We start from the raw sequence: 22698 nt of genomic DNA, 5'->3' as shown, positions 1-22698 counted from the left end.
AAACAAAAATTTTATACAATTTTCCAATCTTTTTTCACATCTCTTGAATTTTACATAATATAAAAATAGAATATTTTTCCTCTTCAGACATTTTTAACGGAAAAACTACCAAAAGATTTTCTTTTTTCACAATATTATTATAAAAAAATGCAAAAAGAGAAGGTAGCAATATGAGAGTTTTAGAAAACGAAAAAAAAATGGAGAAAGATTATATAAAAATCCCTTGAGATGTTCACAATGTTGTTTATGCAACCAAATATCATAAAAATTTCTTTCTTACAAAGCAAAAACAAAAAAAAAATAAGAAAAAACATAAAACATCGGAAACTTAACAAAAAAATGAAGATCTATTCATTGGTAAGAAGGCGCTTTATAACTACGGGAGAAATATCTTTAAATTTGTCAAGAAATTGTAATAATTTCATATCAAGTCAATGCTTGAAAGTTAAATCTTTACCTATATGTAAATATATATACATATATCTTTATGTGATAAAAAAATAGGTTAAACCTTGTTTTACGGCTTGCTATCTTGTAATATTTTTGAATATTCGGAAACAAGTTAATATTCATTAGAATAAATAATATTTCTGAGTTTCTATATTTTAAAAGAAAAGGAAAATTATTAAAATTTAAAATTACTTGACCACTCCCTTACGACAATTAGGAAATGATACCAATTTTCAAAACTTTTTCCTCCAAAATTTTCAATTTAGTCCAACGCCTTTATAGAAACTTATCGTAAAACGAGGGATTCTCATTCTCTATTCAATTCGTTTCGTTCTAGAAAAAGAATTGAATAGAAATAAAAGAGTTTCGGTTCAATTTTTATATTGTAAAATTGTGATGGTTCTCGTGTACAAGACTGATGGCAATCCATTTTCTTCTTTTATTGTTTAAATCTACTTCTGTATGGTTAAAGCATAAAAAAAGCCTATTTTATTACGTGTTATAAAACGTATATAATAATAATTGAAATACACGATTATGGCAACAGTCTACAAAAAAAAAACATCAATAAAATCGCTGTAATCATATTTGAGAAAAAGCTTTTCATGTTCCGTTCGTTCTTTTCTTTTGTCCTTCGATTGTTGTTTTTGTTATTTTGCTATGTATTTTATATATACATATATTTACATACTTGTATATTCATTTTTTTTGTTATTCCAGATTCTCTTTTCAGATCTTCTTTCATACGTAGCTACCTAAAATTTTAATAATTTTTATTATGGTTTTTTATTTTATCCAGGATATTTTTTTATGCATTATCCTTAATATTTTATGCTATTTATTATTATTAATATAATAATATCAAACTAGATATGCTCTGGATTGAAATGGTCGTCATCGTAGTTGTCGTTGTTGAGAGGATTTTACTTTTTTCTCCCGTCTGTTTTGTTTTTATTTTATTTTGGTTGTTTGTCGATTGTATTTTATTTCCTGTAATTTAGACAACAAATTTTTAACAACGTTAACACGTGCCATAAAGGATAAAGAATTATTTTTTTTTATTATTAGCTTTGTTTATCAGAGGAAAATGAAATTTTCAATTTGTTTCCTATCGGTCTTTATTTTTCGATTTTTTCTTTCTTTTTTTTTGACAATATTATGTTTTGTAAAGGTGTTGGTAATTTTTTTATTATTATATAGATGGTATAGAGGGGATGTACAGGTAATAGATAGCAATTTATGTTTTTTATAAGGTAAGATTAGTTTTATGAAGACAAGCTATTTATATTTTTCAAATATAAGTAGTTTGAATAAAATTTTATGTAATGGACAGATTTTTGTGACCATAAGATGTGGTAATAAAAATAATTTTATAAATTATGTAAGTTTTTGTTTAGAAAAAAATTGTGAAACCCATGGAATATTATTTGTCACTACGTTTTTTTTATTTTTTTTTCAAGAAAATTTTAGAAGCTCTTGAACATAAATTGTTCGTCCGTCGTCCTTTTGAGATTAAAAATTGAAATTTCATATACAAATTAATTTGCTAAGAAAGTCATTTTTCTAATAGAAGAAAATGCTTATCTATTTCACCCCTACTGGATGTGTAAGTCTCACAAAAACCTTAAAAATTTTATTTTTTGACTATTTACAGCGTCGAAAACGTAAATAATATATTTTTTAGTTTCCACGGCAAAAATATAGCTGTTTGCTTCTCCTGCTGCAGAGCACAAGTTTTTTGCCAAATCATCTTTTTTCAATTATCTAACTCTTCTATTAACTTTAATAAATATTTTTATTTTCGAAAAACTTTTTTTCTATGTCTCCCTCTCCTTCATGGTTGTGACCTTTCAAAATTGGCGGAGAAATCTATAAAATAAAAAAAGCTTGAATCAACAAATCAAAATATTTTAAGTATAGCTGGCCTGAATTTGATTTCTTTGCATAACATTCAAACTGCTAAATTTTTCAGAGATTTAATTCGAAACAAATATTAAATTTTTTGGATGCAAGTTTTTCACAATTATTTCAGATCGAAAATAAATTTCAAATTTCTCAGTGTGTTTTCCTAATTCTCTCAAGGTATATTTTTTTAAAAACGGTCTATGAATAGCTTGAAATTTTCTTGCTTTAGCATAATTTTTTTTCTGTATTAGAATGAATTTTCAAAATCTAAACAAAAAAGTCGAAATAATATAAATGAATAAAATTTAAAAATATATATAGATATATATATACATATATATATATACATATATATTTTAATTTAAAAATACTGTCCTTTTCTGACAAAAAAAAGAAGAAGAAACAAAGTGTCCAAAAATATTGTTTGCCTAAATGTATAGACAGGATAATATAAAATTCTGTTTACCTTTCACTTCAAATTAATTAGCATGTTGAAGAATACAAGAGAAGCTAGTAGCATTTTTGTTTTTATTGTTATTTTTATATTAGTTGTTTTTTTCTCGTTGTTGTATGTGTTGTTTACATTTGTTCCTCTACTGTGTCATTTTGCGTGTTTCAATTTTATTTTGATCTCTTTAAAAAGAGAAAAAAGAAAGGAAAAACAAAAATACGTACTTCCCATGTATAAAACAACACATCAGGATTCTTTTGGAATGAAAAAAAAGGACTTTAGAAAATCCTTTTTTTTTTCTTTTTTTTTCATACTTTTTATTTTTTTTTTTAGATAAATTGTTGTTGTGACTGTTATTAAGAGAATATTGTGATGGTATTTTGATGTTCAGATGATTGCTTGTAAATTTTATTGGTATTATTTTCTTTTTCATATACATATATACATATAAGTGTTATTTACATAATATAACGAAATACATATATATTATATAATGTACAAATACAGTCATGTATTACAATGTAATTATGTATACATTTGTGAATACATTAATATATAAGTATGTTTTTTGTGTTGTAGAAAAAAATTTTTTTTTAATGAAAGGTAAATATGTACCCATAACATTTTTATTAAATGAAAGAATATGTATTAAATATATAGATATGTATGTATGTATATACAGATATCAATGTCCATTAAGCCAGAAAAAAATTTAGGGATATATTTTTTAATTGGCTCTCAATCTTTTCATGTAACAAAAATTTTTAAGGGGTTGAAATTTCACATAATAATAGTTATAGAAGCGCAAAATTCTGTTTTTGATCAAATTTAAAAGCAGAATTTCAGAACTCGGGAACTTAGGCCAATTATTAATTATTACAATTACAATAATTTTTTAAAGATTTAATTAATTTTCGAGATCATGAATTACGAGTAGGTTTATTTCAAAAATGATTTTCGGAAATAGGAATATGTACATTAACAAAAAAGCGAGAAAAAATAGAGTTGATCGTGTCAACTCTGTGTTACGCGTACGAACTTCTTATCCTACTTGCAAGTAAATATGCCATAGCTGACTATGGGACAGACTATGACTTTAAATTGTCCTATTACAATATTAATTTTCAGCACTGTGTTTTTTTAAAATACTGTGTGTGCCAAACTACTATTGAAGTTGTATGGCAGCTACCACAAAGAGTGGAAAAATTTCAACGATTTTTATTACACATAACAGCTCTAGTAATTCACGTGTTTTCACGAGATTTCTATATTATAATTTCAATAATTTCTGAGACAATGCCAAATAAATTTTGATGTTGTATGGCAGGTACCCGAACCACTACCTCGTTCGTATTCAATTTAAATAGGGTTCTGGCATTTACTATAACAAATTTTTTGTGAAAATTTGGTGAACTTAGCTCAATTAATTTTTGAGTTATCGTTGGAAGAGACGGACGGCGGACGGACAAATAATATCGACTCAGAAATCGATGCTGATCAAAAACATATACTTGAGTCTATACCTCAGATTTTTATTTCTTAACGTTACAAACGGTGGGTTTATAAATATTTAAAAATGTCAACATTTTTAAATATTTATAAACCTACATAATCCAGCATAAACCTACATAACTATAATTTGTTGTATTGACTGGAAGTTATTGTAATTAATATAATTAAAAAATATCGTGTGTTAAGCATATTGAATTGAACTTGCATTCAATAAGACTTATAAACCTCATAATAATGTCGAACATCAGTAAAAAAATTTAGGAAACACTGAGAAAAGGAAAATTCTTATTTACGTGTTAGGTCGTGTATTTAAATTTGATGTTGTCCATCAGAAATATTTTCTTGTGTATCAACTTTAATACTATTAAATGTTTATATTATAGTAGAATATTATTTTGTGGACATTTACATATAGATGAAAATTATAAATATATATATGTAGGTACTTATATAATGCGAAAAAAATATTATGTACATAGGAAAATTGTTTTATGTTTTTTAAATGTTTATTTTTGCCTCATGATGTTTTGAGTTTTAAGAACATATTAAAAGGATATAATGTATTACGGTTATTTTTGTTTTAATATTAAATAAAGAAATTTATTCAAAATATACGCATATGTACATACATGCTTTTATGCTTGTTCTACGCATTTAACAGGAATATTGTATAATAAAATAAGGTGTTTTTTTCTAGTTTTTTAAATATTTATGATGAAAATTATAGCTAAACAATTTACTTAACATAACCATACTGATATGTATATGTATGTATGTCATAATGACTATATTTCTGCTATGTAGAAAGTACTTACTATAATAGTGATTATAGTATATGTTTTGACAGCCCCGGATTTATCATACATGCAAAGTATGCATTTGCAATGGGCGATAAAAAATAGGGGCGCCATTGAAAACTTAAAAAACCCCTAAATTTAAAAAAAAAAAATTTTCACCCAAAAAAAAGGATTCCAAGTTTTTTTTTATACATCAATTTATAGCGAAATTAACTTAATAAAATCTACCTACATGCAAACATAATATTTTGTTCCTACACATATTTTCTATTTGCACCATATAACAAAAAATGTTCATAGAATTAAAATTACTCATACATTTCTTTACTCTACACTACTCTTTCATTCTTATTTTTTATGTACTGTATATGCCTATAAACACAGAATATTATTTCACACAGCTGTATACATTCAATCGTTCATATATATAAGTGAAATCGTCTCATATAATATACATACATATATAGAAGCAATGTACGCAACAAAAAAAAATATTCAAAAATACACATGTACACATAATTTATATTGTTTAATATGAATAAGATCAACATTCATGCGTACACATATAATTATCTCATAAAGCAAGATTTTTATTTTGCTGAGATTGCTCCCTATCAACACTCGCTCGTACACATATAATTATATCACAAAGCAAAATTTTTATTATGCTTAGTGATCTCACTGGCTACACTCGTTCGTACACATTATATTTAAATTGTTTCATACATGCAAAATTTTATTTTTGCTTAGTTGTCGCCCACTCACCAAACAAACAAACACATTATTATAATGTATTAATTTTCTGTATACTATTGCATTAGTAAACAACAAGAACAAAACAAAAAAAACACAAATTAAGAATGAGAATAGAAAGAAATTAGAAAAAGAGAATGAGAGCAATATTCTTAAATGATGGAAAGCATAGCTTGATATTGAGATTGTGTATACCAATATTTTGTTTTTGTTTAACAACAAAAAATTTTGAATGAATTTTAAAATTACATGATCGTTATGAATTTCTACTACTATGTTCTGCTTTCGTTTTTGAAAAAACTGTAATCAATCACAGAATTAAATTTTAATTGATAAAATCTACTACTTATATTGAATTGAAAAAATGTTGTTTAATAATCAAGTGAATGTTAAGAATTTTTATGCTGAATTGATGTAGTGTAAGTCATCCAAAAAATAAGAGTAAAATGAAATGGCGCATAATTTGCTTCACACATTTATCTCCAAAATTAAAACAGTTAAGCAAAACGACATTCTGAAATTTCAAAACCACGAGCCTATAAATACCAGTAAATGCATTAATTTTAATAAAATCTAAAAAATATAATGAACAGTATAAAAGCTTATAGCTATGTACATGAAAAGCTTAGTTTTTAAGTCACAAATTTTAGAACGAAACTTTGATTTTCCTTAAATTTTTGAATGCAAGTCGAAACTTTTTTTATACGCTGCTTCATTTCTCAGGCGATTTGTGAAATAAAAAGCCAAATTTTACGAATAAAAATAAAAATAATTATAAAAATAAAAATAAAATTACGAATAAAAATAAAAATAATTTTTTACTTTTTTTCATATTCAAATAAGCTTTGAAAAAGTTCATTTGATATAATTTTCATAGAACCTTTTACAAAAAGTTTCACTTACGTCAAAAAGTAAATTTTTTGGTTGTTAAAATCAAAAAATCAAGTTTAAGTGATTGATATAAATCTGATCATAGCTTCATAAAAAAAACGTACAGTTAAATAAATTACCTTGTTTTTGAATTTATAAAACAAAAAATTGAAAGTTTAGTTCCAGACTATAATTCAGCACAATTTAATTCTATAATTCAGCACAATAAGGTTACAAGAAACTGCTTTATGATGCACAATGTGCAATGCCTATTAAATTTTGTTCACAGTAATAAAATAGGTGAAAAGGGGGGGGGCGCACTTTTTAGGAACCGCTTAGGGCGACGAATACATCAGAACCGCGCCTGTGTTTTGATCAACAATTTGCATTCATAAGTGTACATAATATTCATTATAAGGCCTCAGCTAGATACAATTTAATTTTTTTTTATATTTTGTTTGAAGGATCTTGATTTCATTTTCATACTATTAGTAATCTTTAAAGTAAACCAAAACAAAATTTTTTAATAAATATTTTAAGATTTAAGGTATCTGAAAAAGAATGAACATTTTTTAAAGAATAAAATACCAGAATGAAACCAAATGAAATTAAGTTTGATTGAGTGCTTTCAAACAATCGACCCAAACTATATTAATAGTAGTTCTATCAGTAAAAAAACACTTTAAGTATATTAATGCATTTTAAATTTTAGACTATTTTTGTTATTGATTTTGCTGAGGAGAATAAATAATTTATTTAAGTGGGATAATAAAGCAAAAAATAAGCGATAAAGTTTCGCGATTATTGTTCTTTGTTATATTAGTTTATTTCTTATCTAAATTAAATACATACTAAAATTTTTCAAATTTCTATGAAATTGGATTTTTCACCCAATTACCGTCCTTGTCTTCAGCATATTAAATATAAAATTTTATAAAAAAAACATTTTATACAATTTCATGCTTTTGAATTTCTGACTCAATTTAAAAGATTATTAATGATAAAAAGAGAAAAATTTGCATTTAATAGTGCTTGATTTAAATAACATGATCTGTTGAATTAACCCAATTTCTCTTGAACCTTATAAATTAAATTTTTGTTTATTTAATTTTTTTCTAAAATAGGAAATTAATTTTTAACATTTAAATAGTTTAAATGCATTCTCAAATTATTAAAATAATTCAGTTTTCATTCTCTATTGAAAAAATTTGCAAAAAATTGCGTTTTTTTAAATAGGAATTTAATTTATTGTCAAAAACAATATTTAGTTAAGAAATTTAAAATAGAATAGCTGTTTGTAAAGTATTTTACCTTTTATAGTAAGTTTGTAAAGTATTGTTTGTAAAGCTGGAATGTTAAAGATATTAAAGATAAAGAATATAAAATTATGTCTGCTCGTAATAATTAAGAATCTACTTTAATTTTGAATATAAAAGCATTGTAACATAGTTATAGTTTGGTTTTAATTTAAATTAAAAAATTCGGCTTAAAGAATAATTTATAATTCTTTAATTTAAGAACAAATATGTATTCGAGTAAAATTTTTGAGCATTAAATTTGAAATACATATAATAATTATTATATGAATATGTGCAGATTCTCATACGCAAGTTCAATGCGTATTTGCATACGCAGGTAATACACGAAATATTGTAATATACATAATGAATTCAAGTAACTATAATATAGGATTTAAGTTATACACAATTTTGTTGAAAAAATTATTTAGTATATTTATTATTATTAGTAAAATATACTTATTTATTAAGTATATTTTACAAAACTTCTACACGCTTGAATAAAGTTGAAATTTAATATATACATAGATCTTTACTAGAAACTTATTTCCGTAGAACAAAATTTTTACCTATCTCTCCCCCTCTAGACAGCTTTTAGACACTATTAAACAGTTTTTTTTGTTAGAAGTAAATTTTTTTCTACGTCCACCCCCTCTCAAGTTATTGCTTCTCGAAATTTGTAAAATTTGAATGTTTGGCACATTATATTTGCGAAACCGCAAGCTTTTACAAATTTCTATAAACGCAGAATGGTAACGGTAAATTTCATGCCATTAAAAAATGCTATTATTTTTCTTATAGTTAAATAGTTTAAAAATTCCATTTTTAGGGTTTTAGGGGTGTATAACTTTTGGGGTGGCGGCGAGAGGGGAGATATTTAAATATTTTCTTCTACGGAAATAAGTTTTTGGTGAATTAAAATTTGAGCTTTCTATCTTCAAAAATTTTTTGGAAAAGTGCTAAAAATGGACTTCGAAATACTTATGATTAAATTTTAAGTTTGTTTTTCAAAAAATTCATTAAATACAACCATATTGATGAAATTCTATATTGAATTAAAATTTCTAGCATTTGATATTATAATAAATTATCCTGTACAATAATTTATTTGGAACAAATATCAAAAAGTTGATTTTGCAAAAGCTCGTTAATTATTATTTAAAATTTAACTTTTCTCGTAACTAGAATTATATTATACAAATACAATATAAGTAATATATATAAAAGTGCATATGTATGATATGTATACGTACAAATTAAGTTGTATATAGTGCAAAATTCCGTTTTGATAAAAAGCAAAAAAAGAAAATATACACACATTCGTAGATTTTATTCTTTGACTAGACGTTCTGCTAATAAAATATTGACCTCGTTTTGAATCATTCATATTCCAAATTAATTTCAGGTTATAACTAATAGGGGATCCTGAAAGAAACAATCAAACGTATTCTTGTACACAATATTTGTAAACCTATAACAAAATACTATATAGATTATATACGCACATAATGAATAATTCAACAGTGATCAGGAGTTAAGCACTATTATTTTGATTTACTATGAAAATGTATTTATATACATATTATTGTATACATATACAAATCTATACAATATTTTAATATAATTAGCACTATCACGATATAGAACTGAATATTTTTCACGAAGTACGAAATAAGTTTTAATTTCCTTAGGGAAAATATTCTTTTATTTTTTACTTGTTCCTTGAAAGTTATACAATTCATAGGAACCAAAGCAGCTTCTTATCCTATGGGATACCTACAATAAATAAAATAAATCTGAATGAAAAAGCTTTCCTCAAAAAAACAAAATGTAAACGTATTGCGTGTCAAGAGTAACCTTTCAATATTTAAACAGGAAAAATTATGTGTTATATCAATAAGAATTATATAATTATATAATTATACATATTTTGTATGGAAAATTATTAATCTTTAATATTATTTTGCCCCTAAATAATCTGCTTTCGTTAATTTAAATTACTAAATTAAACTATAAAATGGTTAAAATAAAAAATTTCGATATTATGTTATTAAAATATAGAACCGTTACTTATGTTTTGCTATAAACAACATATAATTATAGAAATACATAAGGGTATTAATTTTATTACTGATACTAGTAAAAATGTAGTAAAAATCGTTCGAATGCACTGCATACAATACCAGGGGTTATGTGATCGCTCTAAATTTCACATGTCGAGTTTATAACGAAAATGTGTTTCTCCGTACTAGCGAAGCTTAAATAAAGTGTTTTTTGAGAGATGTCGGTCTCTGTCTGTGTTTATATTTAAAGATTAAAAAGTTTATTTATATTGGTAACACTTAATAAGATTAAACATAACATTTCTCTAAAACAAAAATAAAATCCCATTACAGGCAGTTTTTTTCAGTTTAATAAATCATAAAAATTTGAAAAATGAAATTTTACGAAATATGTCATATTATATACACTTACATACAGTATCATAATAAATTAAAATTCAATTGTACAATTTGTCGGCTGAGTGCTATTTTGATCTATACGCCAATTTCGAAATTTCTTACTTAAAACCACTTTCATAGGTTTTTGACGATGATCTTCCAGTATATGTAATCAGTTTTTCGCTATCTCATTTAGTTTCGTACATACGCCGATGTCATTTTGATCCATCTCTATTTAAAATTCGATTTGAGACGCATTTTGATCCAGATTCAAAATCGTTCGCGTATAGATCAAATTTGCATGTAAATTTTTCAAAATATTTTTGAGTGCTATAATGACCCATGTCATGCAAAAACAATTTTTCCGATAAAATATCCGATAAATTATTATTTAATTTGTTCACCTTATGTTTTTTCCACATACTTAACTAAACAAAAAATATTTTAAAAACTTCTTAAAAGCATTGCTTACAAAATATGATGTAGAAATTTTACTTTTGTCAAATGTTTATAAAATTTCGTTGCCCAAAAAAATAAATTTCAGAAAACATTTGCACTGTTTTTCCCCTCTACAATTGACGTAAAATTATTTTGGTATCTAAAAAAAAATCCTGTATTACTAATTTTTATAGATCGCTGTTCAAGAAATTTCGTTATCTTACTGTTATTTGTCGAATATGAAAAAAGCATTTTTCGAATGTTTTTTGAACACATTTAACACGTTACTTTCAGAGGGGTTACTTTCAGTTCTCATCGTAGCGCATCGGAAAAAATCAAAAAAATAACAACAAAAATTTTCGAGAAATTTCGAGCTTTATAAAAAAAATTAAAAAAAAAACAAAATTTCTGGTCTGACGAGCTTCGAAAACTATTTCCCAAATCAAATTAATTGTAAGACTAAAAATTAAGAACAATCAATCGCCTGTAAAACAAGCTCTTAGTAACACAGAAAAAAATGAATTAGATTTTTCAACTAATCGTAATTAGCTGGTTTCAAATTAGGTGTTTTATATAAACAATTAGAAGTATTGACAACTTCTTTAGCTGTTTTAAAATTCACTATTAGCTGGCTCAACTATTTGGAATTAGTTGAATGCAATATTAAAAAGATTAGTTGATTTGTCTACTCATTTAAGTGTATTATCTAAAACAAATAGTTGAAAATATTCAACTAATTTAATTAGATATTTCACCTAAACATTTAGCTATTTTGGAAAAGAAAACAAAAAAATAAGTTTACAGCTTTTATGTAAATCCCTAATCAATGACTACATTTTTAAATATTTTGACTACAGCTTTAGTTGATTCAGCTATTTCATTTTATATCAAGAGATTGACTAAAACATTAGCTGAAGTACCGAAAACATTAGTTGAGTTATGAAAAGATCAAAATGCTTTATTACAAAGTACCGCTGCTTTTCTTCTTCAATAACTACTTTTCTAGATATTTTAGCTACAACTTTAGTTAATTCGGCCACATTTTTTTACTTAAAAAGGAATTAACTAAAACATTAGTTGAAATATCGAAAACATTAGCTGAATTTAGAAAAAAGCACTTGTTTTATCAAGAAAACAATTCAAAATACCGCTACTTTTTTTGTATTTTAATTTTTAAAGTATTTGAAAAGAAGCTAGTATATGGTGAAATATTGGTATAGTAAACAAGCATAGTTTACATTTTCAAGATTTTGTGAAATAAATTTTTCGTGGTTGAAGTTAACTTAAAAAATTTTAAAAAATCATTATTATTATTTAAAAAAAAATTAAAAATTATTTTCAAATAATTTACGTATAATACTAAATAAAAACAGTTAAAATCGTATTAAAAGTAATACAAACAACTTTTTATGCAGAAAACATAGTAGAATATTCGAATGAAATTTTTAATTAATTACTTATTCTAAAACAAAATTTTGAAGCTGCTTTGGTAATTTTTCATATAATCAAGTTATTTTGTTTAACTAACCAAAAATATTCAATTGTATTTTAGATTGAATTTTGACTTCGAGAAAACATTTTCACTGAAAAATTTGTTACTTCTTTCAAAATGGGAATCTTTTAAACTTAAAATGATTAATTTTTATAAAAAAGAAGGATCAGAAAAACATTAGACTTTTATTACTTTTACAAGATATTCAAAGGCTGTTTACACGAACGGTCATGTTTTTACATTAAAAATAATGTAAAATAACTGTAAAAATATTAAACAAAATAAAATTAAATGAAGCAAAACTTAAATTTTAATTTATAGCATTCTTTTATTTTCAGGATTAAACCTAAATAAATTTAGAAAAGAGCCTAATTTGTTTAGATACTTTTTCTAATATAATAGGTAAAAATCCTATTATAATTAACTAAAAAATAGTTATATTTTCTATTCTCTAACTAAATAATTAGGTATACTATCTATTGTTGAGAATATTTTTTAACTATTTATTTAGGTGAAATTCCTATTTCTTCAGTTAAATTTCAAAAACGTTTTAAAATAAATCAACTAAATGATTAGGTGAACCGACTATTTGCTTAGTTCTAATCCACCTAAAGTTTTAGGTATTTTAGCTAGTATTGTAGATAAATCGGCAAATTTATTTGGTTAATTTTCCTAATTATTAAAAAGTAAATTCAGCTAATTTAAATTAGGCAATATAGCTAAATAGTTTAGGAGGCTGAAAATCAAGCATTTCATTAGGTGATTTATACTATTGTTTTAGCTAAATGTTCTACTCTTTTTTTTCTGTGAATAACTCTATATTGTATGGTTCCGAAGTTATAAACATTTATTTGTATGCAAGAAATATCTGGTACTTTTTTTCCAACAGGCTGTGCCTCGAAATCTAGTATATTTGCACCCCTCCCCCCTTATGCATCTGATTTTTTGCTGGAAGTTGATCATCCCTGAAATTATTTGTCACCTTATGCGAAACACGCTGTATATTAAAATTTATTTTTAATGGCTTATTTATCAAGACATTTCAAGTTTCCTATTTACTTGCAATTAGCTATTAAAAAAATTTATAAAGACTCACTTTTGTAGTCAAAATATACATCACTTTTGTAGTCTCTACAGAAAATTTTAGGCTACATGTTCTATAATTTCTTAAGCAGAAATCGACATGTTGTAAATTTGACAATTATACCAAAAATAATAATATCGGAATTTAAATAACAAACGCAACGTGAAAAATAACGTTGCAACGCAAAAAACATAACTTCCAAATAACTCCAAAATGTCAATTTTCGTTTGAATTATAAAAATAATGCAAATTCTTCGAGAATTTTAAAGCACAAAAATATCCTATTTGTTATATACTCGTATTATAAAATATCAAAATTTTCTAAAACTGACCGTCAACATATTAAGTTTTTCAAAAACTGTTTCATAAGAAAAAACTAAAGAAGGTTGCCAACTGACCCTTTACCTATCAAGGGTTTGCTAAATTAATGAATACATACAATAACACACAAATTAAATCATTGTATTCCTACTACAACAAGAAACTTGTAAAACGAAAGACTGTGGCTTTTACGTAAAATTATACAATTTTTGCTTTAATATTTTGTATTTTTCATTAAAGAGACCTAAATAAAAAATTTCTTCAAAAAATTTTCTTTTCTATAAATATAATTCTCATAATAAATGATGGTAATCTTAGCATCTTTCAATTAAATTATTTTCACAATTTATGTCCTTCATCATAGAAGAAAAAAAAAATAGCAACGCTTAATATAAAGAAAAAAATTTAATTGGATTTTATAACAAAATTACACGTTCTTTTTTTCTTATTTTCCTTTCCTAAAATTAGAGTATACGTAATCCAAATATGTATAAGTGTGTATGGATCTATAAATACATAAACATAGGTGTATAATATTCTTAAGTATACATAAAAATACAAAATTTATAATTAATATGAAATATTAGAGAACCCATCAGGATAAAATACAATTTTTCAATGTGAAAGGTTCTCGTATTCATTTTTATAGCTTTTATTAATTTTCTTATTTTGATCTTGCGTGCTTCTTCATTTTTTGGATTTATTTTTTCTTTCAAAAATTTTTTTTATTTGTAAATAATTTACACTTTAGTTTTCACTTAATGTTAGAATATACACAGTACTTTTTTAAAGTAGATTACTACTTTTTATTAAAGTATGGTAAAAATTGAATAACTAAGAATATTTTTTTTCTGTAATAAAAAGTTGTTTAAGATCTTAGGACTCGTGCACTATTTGCCCAAAAATTTGATAAACCAAGTTCCAGAATCTCAGGTTAAGCCAAATAACTAGGATTTCAATAGAAAATTCTTAAATATTCAAAAAGATGTTGGAGCAGTAAGATTTTTATAAGTGCAGGTATCAATTTTTTCCTAACATCACGACATGTTTAACAATAGAAAATATCTTCGAACTTTCGAATAAGGAAATTTTTATCAAAAATATTGAAAGGAAAATCATTTTATACACCCTAGTGTAGTTTAAACCAGTTTTTAAGTATATGCTTTGTATTGAGATAAGTAATTTCAAACTTGCTCACTAATCTATAAATACACTATTTTGGGAAAAAACTGTGAAATGAACAAATGGAAAAAAATAAAAATAAATGAATGTGGTAAAAATTTATCTGATTTAAAAAATATAAAATTTAGAAATCAACACAGTAGCATACCAGCTATAAAAAAAATTAAAACTCTCTACTGTGGAACACAAAATTTAAAGAAAATATTATGCAGGTCAGATTTTATATGTATATACATACCCATACGTATTCACAAAATTCGTATATAAATTTGGCTTTTTTATCTCACAAAAAATTTCCGAATTAGAAGCATAAATAAATTAATATAAGAAAAATTGCGGAAAATTCCAGAAAACCTAAACCGAACAAACAATAAGTATTCAATGTAACAGTGAAAAGAAAATATCGTGTTACTTCCACTCATGCCAGACCTCTTTTAACTTAGCTACTATTCCATCCAAACGCTTGTTATACCATTATAATAAAATACTTGTTAATAATTCATAAAAATTAATTTTCGTTTCCCTTGTGCTTTTTTTTTATTCCTTTGCTTATTTCTTGATATTCACCTCTTAATTTAAGGATAAATGAGTCCATGTATATATTTTGAAAATTAAATAAAAAGAAAGAACGAAGAAAATAAAATATAAAATTACAAAGGAAATTTCGCGGTGAAGAGACGCTCATAAAGAATTCTGCTTATCCTTCAATTAAATATATTTGATTTCATAGCCAAATAATAAAACAAAAAAATGAATTATAAATTTAAAATTTCATTTTGAACAACAAATAGAGCATTCCGGATTGAGATCTTGAACCACCAAATTTCCTTCGTTATTTCGGCTAAAAAAAAAATTAGTTTTGTAATAATTCAGTTAAATTACTTTTATATTAGGACTAAGTTAATGGAAAGTCTAAGAAAAACCTCTGGGCAGTTCTCATAGCCAAGCTGGGATTTCATAGCCAAATAATAAAACAAAAAAATGAATTATAAATTTAAAATTTCATTTTGAACAACAAATAGAGCATTCCGGATTGAGATCTTGAACCACCAAATTTCCTTCGTTATTTCGGCTAAAAAAAAAATTAGTTTTGTAATAATTCAGTTAAATTACTTTTATATTAGGACTAAGTTAATGGAAAGTCTAAGAAAAACCTCTGGGCAGTTCTCATCTTTCATTGCAATACATTAAAAAAAATCGAAAAATTTCATTAATTTAAAAAATTAAAAAAAAATGTAATATTCTCATTTTGGCGAACTTCTCTCCTCCGGAATTTAATTAATTATAGGAAAAAAAATAAATAAGAAAATAATAAGTTTCTGATAATTTCTCTGTGTTGAACGCCACTAAAATTTTACATTATTTTTATACTTAGAAATTACTTGCGTATATCAAAATGTACTTTTTTCAACAGGCTGTAATACAAGAGCCGAAGCTGTTCCCTACAAATCATCAAGAGCATTTTTTGTCAAAAATTGATCAAATATTCAAAAGAGGAACAGAATGGTAAATGCGCCTATATAATGTTTGTACATATATCTTAATCTCTACTGGAATTTTTGTAGCAAAAATTTAACTTTGCTGTACCTTATAGTTGGATAAAAGTGGTCAAATATGGACAGCTAATAAATATAATAAAATATTACTTTGTTTCACAAATTTCTTTCGTTTCTCCCAGAACTGTGCAAAATTTCAATAAACCAGAACATGGAATTCATGAAATTTTTATTTTTGTTTTCCCTTCTTTGGCCTGCAAAATATATTAATGAATATAATAAAATCCTATATTTTGATCTAAAATTTCACTTAATGTTGGTAGGCATTTATAGATAAAATAAATATATGATATGCACAATTACTGCTACATTATATTTGTATGTAAGTAAATGTAGAAATAGCATAGAAAAAATTTTAAAAACAAAATGGTTATAACAAATTAACAAAGATCTCGCATTATTAAAGCTGGTTTGCTCTCTCACGTAATTGACCGCTATACATTATTTGGTGGAGCCATCTGGTTTTAATTTTAATTCTCAATTTTTTTTTCTTCTCCTTTATTTTACTCTTATTCGCGTGTAATTTTTTTTTTTTTTTCATCAAAATTTATATGCTCTTTTAAGTTTTCTATTTTTACATTTTTTTCTTTCTTATTACTCCTATATTATTATTCGTCCTTATATACGTCCTTAATCCTCATTTTCATCTATAAAAACCAAATTATTTATTTTCCTTGTTTTTTTTCATATTTTTACTTGGCATTTTTATTTTTATTATTTGTTTTTACTTTTTCTTATCAAATTTCATTATAAAAAGTTTTTACGGACATTAATTTAAAATTCAATACTTTTATTTGGGCAAAAACAAAATTTTTATATATTGTGAATTAATATGTATATACATGTGTATATTATGTTTTATATACGTATATATTTGTTTATAATATATTATATGTGCATATACATATATTTATATCGTATATGTATCTACTTATTAATAACGTTTTGGAATCCATTTTTACTCTTATTACATTATGAGGTTTTTTTTATTTTTTTTGTTTTTTTGCCTTCACACATTTACATTAAACATATTGAACATAACACGTACACAATCAATATCCCAAAAATGAGTATATTTATTATTTCATATATACATACATATATTTATCTCTACTTAATACGACAATTATATAAATATACAAAACAAAATAGGAAAAAAATTATATATAAAAAAAACGAATTAATGATCAGAAAATAAAAATTTATAAACAAAGTTATTGGTTTCGCATTACTAACAAGCTCAAGGATGTGCTACAAATATTATTTATAATAGACATCAGCATCTGTTCCGTCATGATGATAATGATAATGGAAGATGGTTTTATAATGATGGTTTTTCTTTCTTGGATAAATATTAAATATATGCAATATATGAATTGTGCCGATATAATACATAAGCATATTGCACATTATGTAATCATATATATACCTATTATACATTCTATAATATAAAACATAAACATATAAAACATAAGCCATTAAAAATAACCTCAATAGTTTTATTTTTTTCGGAAAATAAAATAAAAATTTTCGACTATGCACATTGATACTTAAATGGAATTGATTTGAAAAAAAACTTTTTATAAAAAAAAAATTAACAATTTCTAATGAATTCTTGGAAATTATTACATTGCTATAATGATTATAAAAAAATGAAAATACTACAATTTTTTAACTTTTGAACAAAATCATTTTGGAAATTACATTTTGTATTTTGTGAAATTCTTTGAGTTTTACTTATATTTATTATACGAGTTAGAGTAATCAAACGCAATTTTCCAATGAAGATTTTAAATTAATTAACGAAGAAGAAACAAGAAAATTAATAAATTATTTCTTTTTAACTCTTTTAAAAATTAACTTTCAATGTTATTCAAATATAAAAATTTAAAACTTATGTTTAATAATCATAATTATTTTATCATATTTTATATAATTTTTCTATTTGGTTACAATAATTTTTATAATGCCATAATTTTCTATGAAAATTAACTATTTCATAATAAAGTTTAAGTTTCCAAAATTGTTTTTACGAATTTTGAAACAATTAAAGGAATAGAATTAACTACATAACAATTTATTGTATTAATGAACCCCTAAAAGTATGCAATAGGCGCTCCTATAATGACAATATCAGCTACAGATAACACAGATTATAATGAGTTATTATATAGTTTTATATAACAAATTAAATAAATAGATATATAAAAAATTAAAATTTTAAAAAACATGTAGTCACTCTGCTGTAAAAAAGTTAAAAACTTCTGTTCAGCTGTACTTTGTTTAATATTTTTTTTAGTCTTGAATAAAACGAAAGTGATATTTGAATGTCATCTTATAGTAGTTTCTATCTGAGCACTATCTGCTTAGACGATCTAGTATTTTCAATTTAATTTGATGGAACTTATTATAGAGGAGTTGTAATAAGAAAATCTTATTACAACTCCTTCATTTATAACTTAGTTAATCATTGCTGGATATTTATTTCTCACAACATTAGCATTTTTAAGTGCTTATTATTTTGTAAACGTAATAACTAAACGTAAATAAAGCCTTTTTCAATAATAAATTAAAAAAAAAATAAAATTTCCTATGAATTACATTTAAAAAATTTATCTACCAAATGAAATAAAATGTTAATAACACTAACGTTTACCGAAGTGCACTGTAGCAAAATTTTAATTGTAAAGTTAATTGTTCAAAAATAATTTTAATGCCTAACTTAGATTGAAAACCGTATCCTAAGAATACTGTTTTTAAATTTACCCTTCACATCATGTAATTCGAGTGTTTGTGTAATTGAGTAATCTTGTATAAGCGAACAAATTGGGTGTTTCATGCATCATACTAATTACACAAAATCTTAAATACAATATTCCCGAAAATTGAATTTTTGAAACCATTAAATAATTATTTTTCACTTATCGCTATTATTTTCTAATCATGTTAATACTTTTTATAAATACATTAATTTTCAAATTTATCAAAACAATATTACATAACACAATAAAATATTAACAACCCATGTAATTTTATATACTCTATCTGTATAGCATAACACATATACAATACTGTATAATTTTATGCATCTATAATTTTTCAAAAAAATTTTATCCTAAATTCTAAAAAAGATTAATGGGAAATTTATATAATTTAGATATACTTATCCCATTCTTTTTATACAATATTAAACAATATAATCGGATTTTATATAAAAGTTTAATTAAGAGATGATATTCGATCAGAAAGGTTTTCTATATATGTAATGTTCTATATATATGAAATTATGTTCATATATTTATTATGTTATAGAATAGATTTTACTTTTCAAAATGTTCAAAGTTTAGCTGAAATTCAAGGATTTATTAAAAAGTTCGAAGATTATATTATTATTATTTGCTAAATTTTCAAATATGTTATTAAACTTACATAAATCAAATACTTTATTAAATTTAAAGTCAAAAAGATAATATCAAAATATATATTTTAATAGAAAATTATGTATAATTTGTAATATATTTAAACACATATGTAACATTTGAAATTCAAGTATTTAATGGATACAATATATTATTGTGTTGACGTATAGCTTATATTGTGTTCGAAAATTATATGAAATTAATGTTATATTTGTGATTAATATTTTTTATGCTAGTAACTTTAAAATTACAATATAATTAAATAATTCTTATTCAATCAAATTTCGGGATATCAATATGTGTAGAATGTACATTTTAAAAAAGGTTAATGCAACTTACATAAATTACATGCATCCATATATAGTAAATTTGCAAAAAATAAACTATAACAACATTAACATACACACAAACACATACAAGTATAAATTTGCAAAATTTTATTGTTGAATATTTCTTAACATTTACAAAATTTATTAAATAAAATTATGTAATAAATAATTTTGTTTTTAAAATCTGTTATAAATGCAGTTTTAAGCTCTTTTCAAAAAAATTTTTTGAAAAGAAAGTGCTTTTTAGTTTTCCTCTGTCGATTGACTGTCCGTCTGTGTACATTTTTATAAAATTTCTACGTCCTCGAAGATAGAATGCTGAAATTTCATATGTACATAGTCTTTACTAAAACTTATTTTCGTAGAAGAAAATTTTTTACCAAAACCCCAAAAATTCTCTTTTTAAATATTTCTTGAAACGAATCTATAAGCATTTTTTAAATTTTGCAAACGCAGAACAGCAATGGCTGACTTATTCTATCGCGACATACCACACTTGAACTTTTTAAAAAAAATTTAACCTTTAAAACTTACTGTTATCTAAAATCCGTTTTTTACAAATTTTTGATATAATGTGTGTTCTAAACCTTAGGCTATAGGAAACTGAAATTTTACCAGCTTTTAGACACTAATGACTAGTTCATTTAGTTAGAAGAAAAATTTTTCTTACCTCTAAATTGTTTCGAAGCATTTTCAAATTTCTATAAATAGAGAAAGCTAACAGAAAATTTCAGGACATAGATTAATACAGTTTCATAATTGAGTACCTATCTACTTTAGTAGGTTTCACTAGTTACTTACAACTTATATGTATGTAATTTTTAAAGGGACTTTTTTCTTATTCTTACAAACTATAAACATTTGGGACAATTACAAATTGTAAATACTAATTCTAACTAACGAATACTACTAAAATTGAAAAAATTTATTAAAATTACGTTTGGTTTGTCCGATAGCTTAGGCAAACGGAACCTAAAAATTCTATTATGAGTGCAAGATATAAATAAAACTTTAAACCAAATTTTTAGTAAATTTGTATAATTACATATATACATGCATATTTTCAAATATTTTCAACAATACTACTGCTTTCATGTTGATTCTTCTTCATAAAAAGGATGTATGTATGTCCATTATGATTGTATTAATGATATCGTTGTGCAAATTGCATATCCCGTTGAAATTAAATAACATTTAATAATATTGAACAGCAGTGTAATATATTTTATTGTTCGATATAAAATCATAATTTTCAACAATGAAAAAAAAATCTTTTGAAGTTTAAATTATTTTTCCCTTTCCAATTCAAATTATACTTAATATATATTTGACTCTCGTTTGACATTTAAGCCACATTATATTTTCATTTTTCTCTTCTGTTTTCAGTTCAAAAATAAAATATTGTGACTTAAGAAAATATTCCCCGATTCTCATGGGCTCAAACAATACACTAATCGTAAATTTGTTACAGACATACACACAAGTTAAATATACATATACTTAAAAATGAAAAAAAATATCAGACTAGCATCATAATAATAATTTGTATTTAATACCAATTTCATATTGAGAATATCTTCCTTTCTTCTTTTCTCTCTTTTCCTCTTATTATTTTTTAAATTATAATACAATGGAAACAAAATACTTAATATACAGTCAATGGGTTTTCTCTTCTTTTAAAGATTTATGTATTTTATAAAATAAATAATAATTTATTTATTTTGGAAAATTTATATCCGAGTTCAGTCAAGGCTACTATATAGCCTTTTTATTTCATTGTATAAATATTATATTAGAACTTAGGTATTTAATATTAGAACGAAATTTGAAATTATTTATTTGAACAGTTTTTGTTTTTTCTTTGTTTATGCTTTTCTTTTTTTTTTTACAATACATTAAGTATTCATAACAACATCTCCAGAAATAAAATATATTCGGGAAATTTTCTTTTTTTAAGGTTAATCAAAAAATTGAGAATGTTTTATAATTTAAAAGAATTTTGTTAGTGAGGTGGCTTTTTTTTTTGTAATTCCTTTTTTTAAAGGACTATAAAAGTATTTGAAAGCTTATACAAAATGTCAAGAAGAAAAAAAAATATTTAAAAATATGGCAGAAAAAAAGAAATCCGGAAGTTATTAAAGAATATTTTGTTATAAAATATGATTTTAAAAGGAATTTTTTCAAATTTATTTAAAGTGGCGAGAAGGAAAAAGGAAGCATTGAGTTTTTTTTTTAAACTTTATTTTGAGTTTTATGGAATTTGAAAATTAGAAAATTTTAGTTAAGAAATTATTTTCAAACGCAATATAATTCAAGAAAAAATTGTTTATAAAGAAAATCTATAAGGATTTTTAGATAAGTATCTATAGACACACACATATATGCAAGATTAGAATCAAA

General features: G+C 23.9%; 1 protein-coding gene across 1 annotated transcript in view; it reads left to right on the top strand.

Annotated features, from left to right (window-relative positions):
- The window catches only part of LOC129611536 (uncharacterized), a 121622-nt gene that overhangs the window by 31048 nt on the left and 67876 nt on the right, over positions 1-22698 (top strand). The gene's annotated exons all lie outside the window — the stretch shown is intronic.

This window comes from Condylostylus longicornis, unplaced genomic scaffold (assembly GCF_029603195.1).
Source record: "Condylostylus longicornis isolate FDR11 unplaced genomic scaffold, ASM2960319v2 ptg000004l, whole genome shotgun sequence".
In the NCBI taxonomy this organism is placed as follows: Eukaryota; Metazoa; Arthropoda; class Insecta; order Diptera; family Dolichopodidae; genus Condylostylus; species Condylostylus longicornis.
Note: the sequence above shows the minus strand (reverse complement) of the source record. Positions and strands in the feature narration are given on the sequence as shown.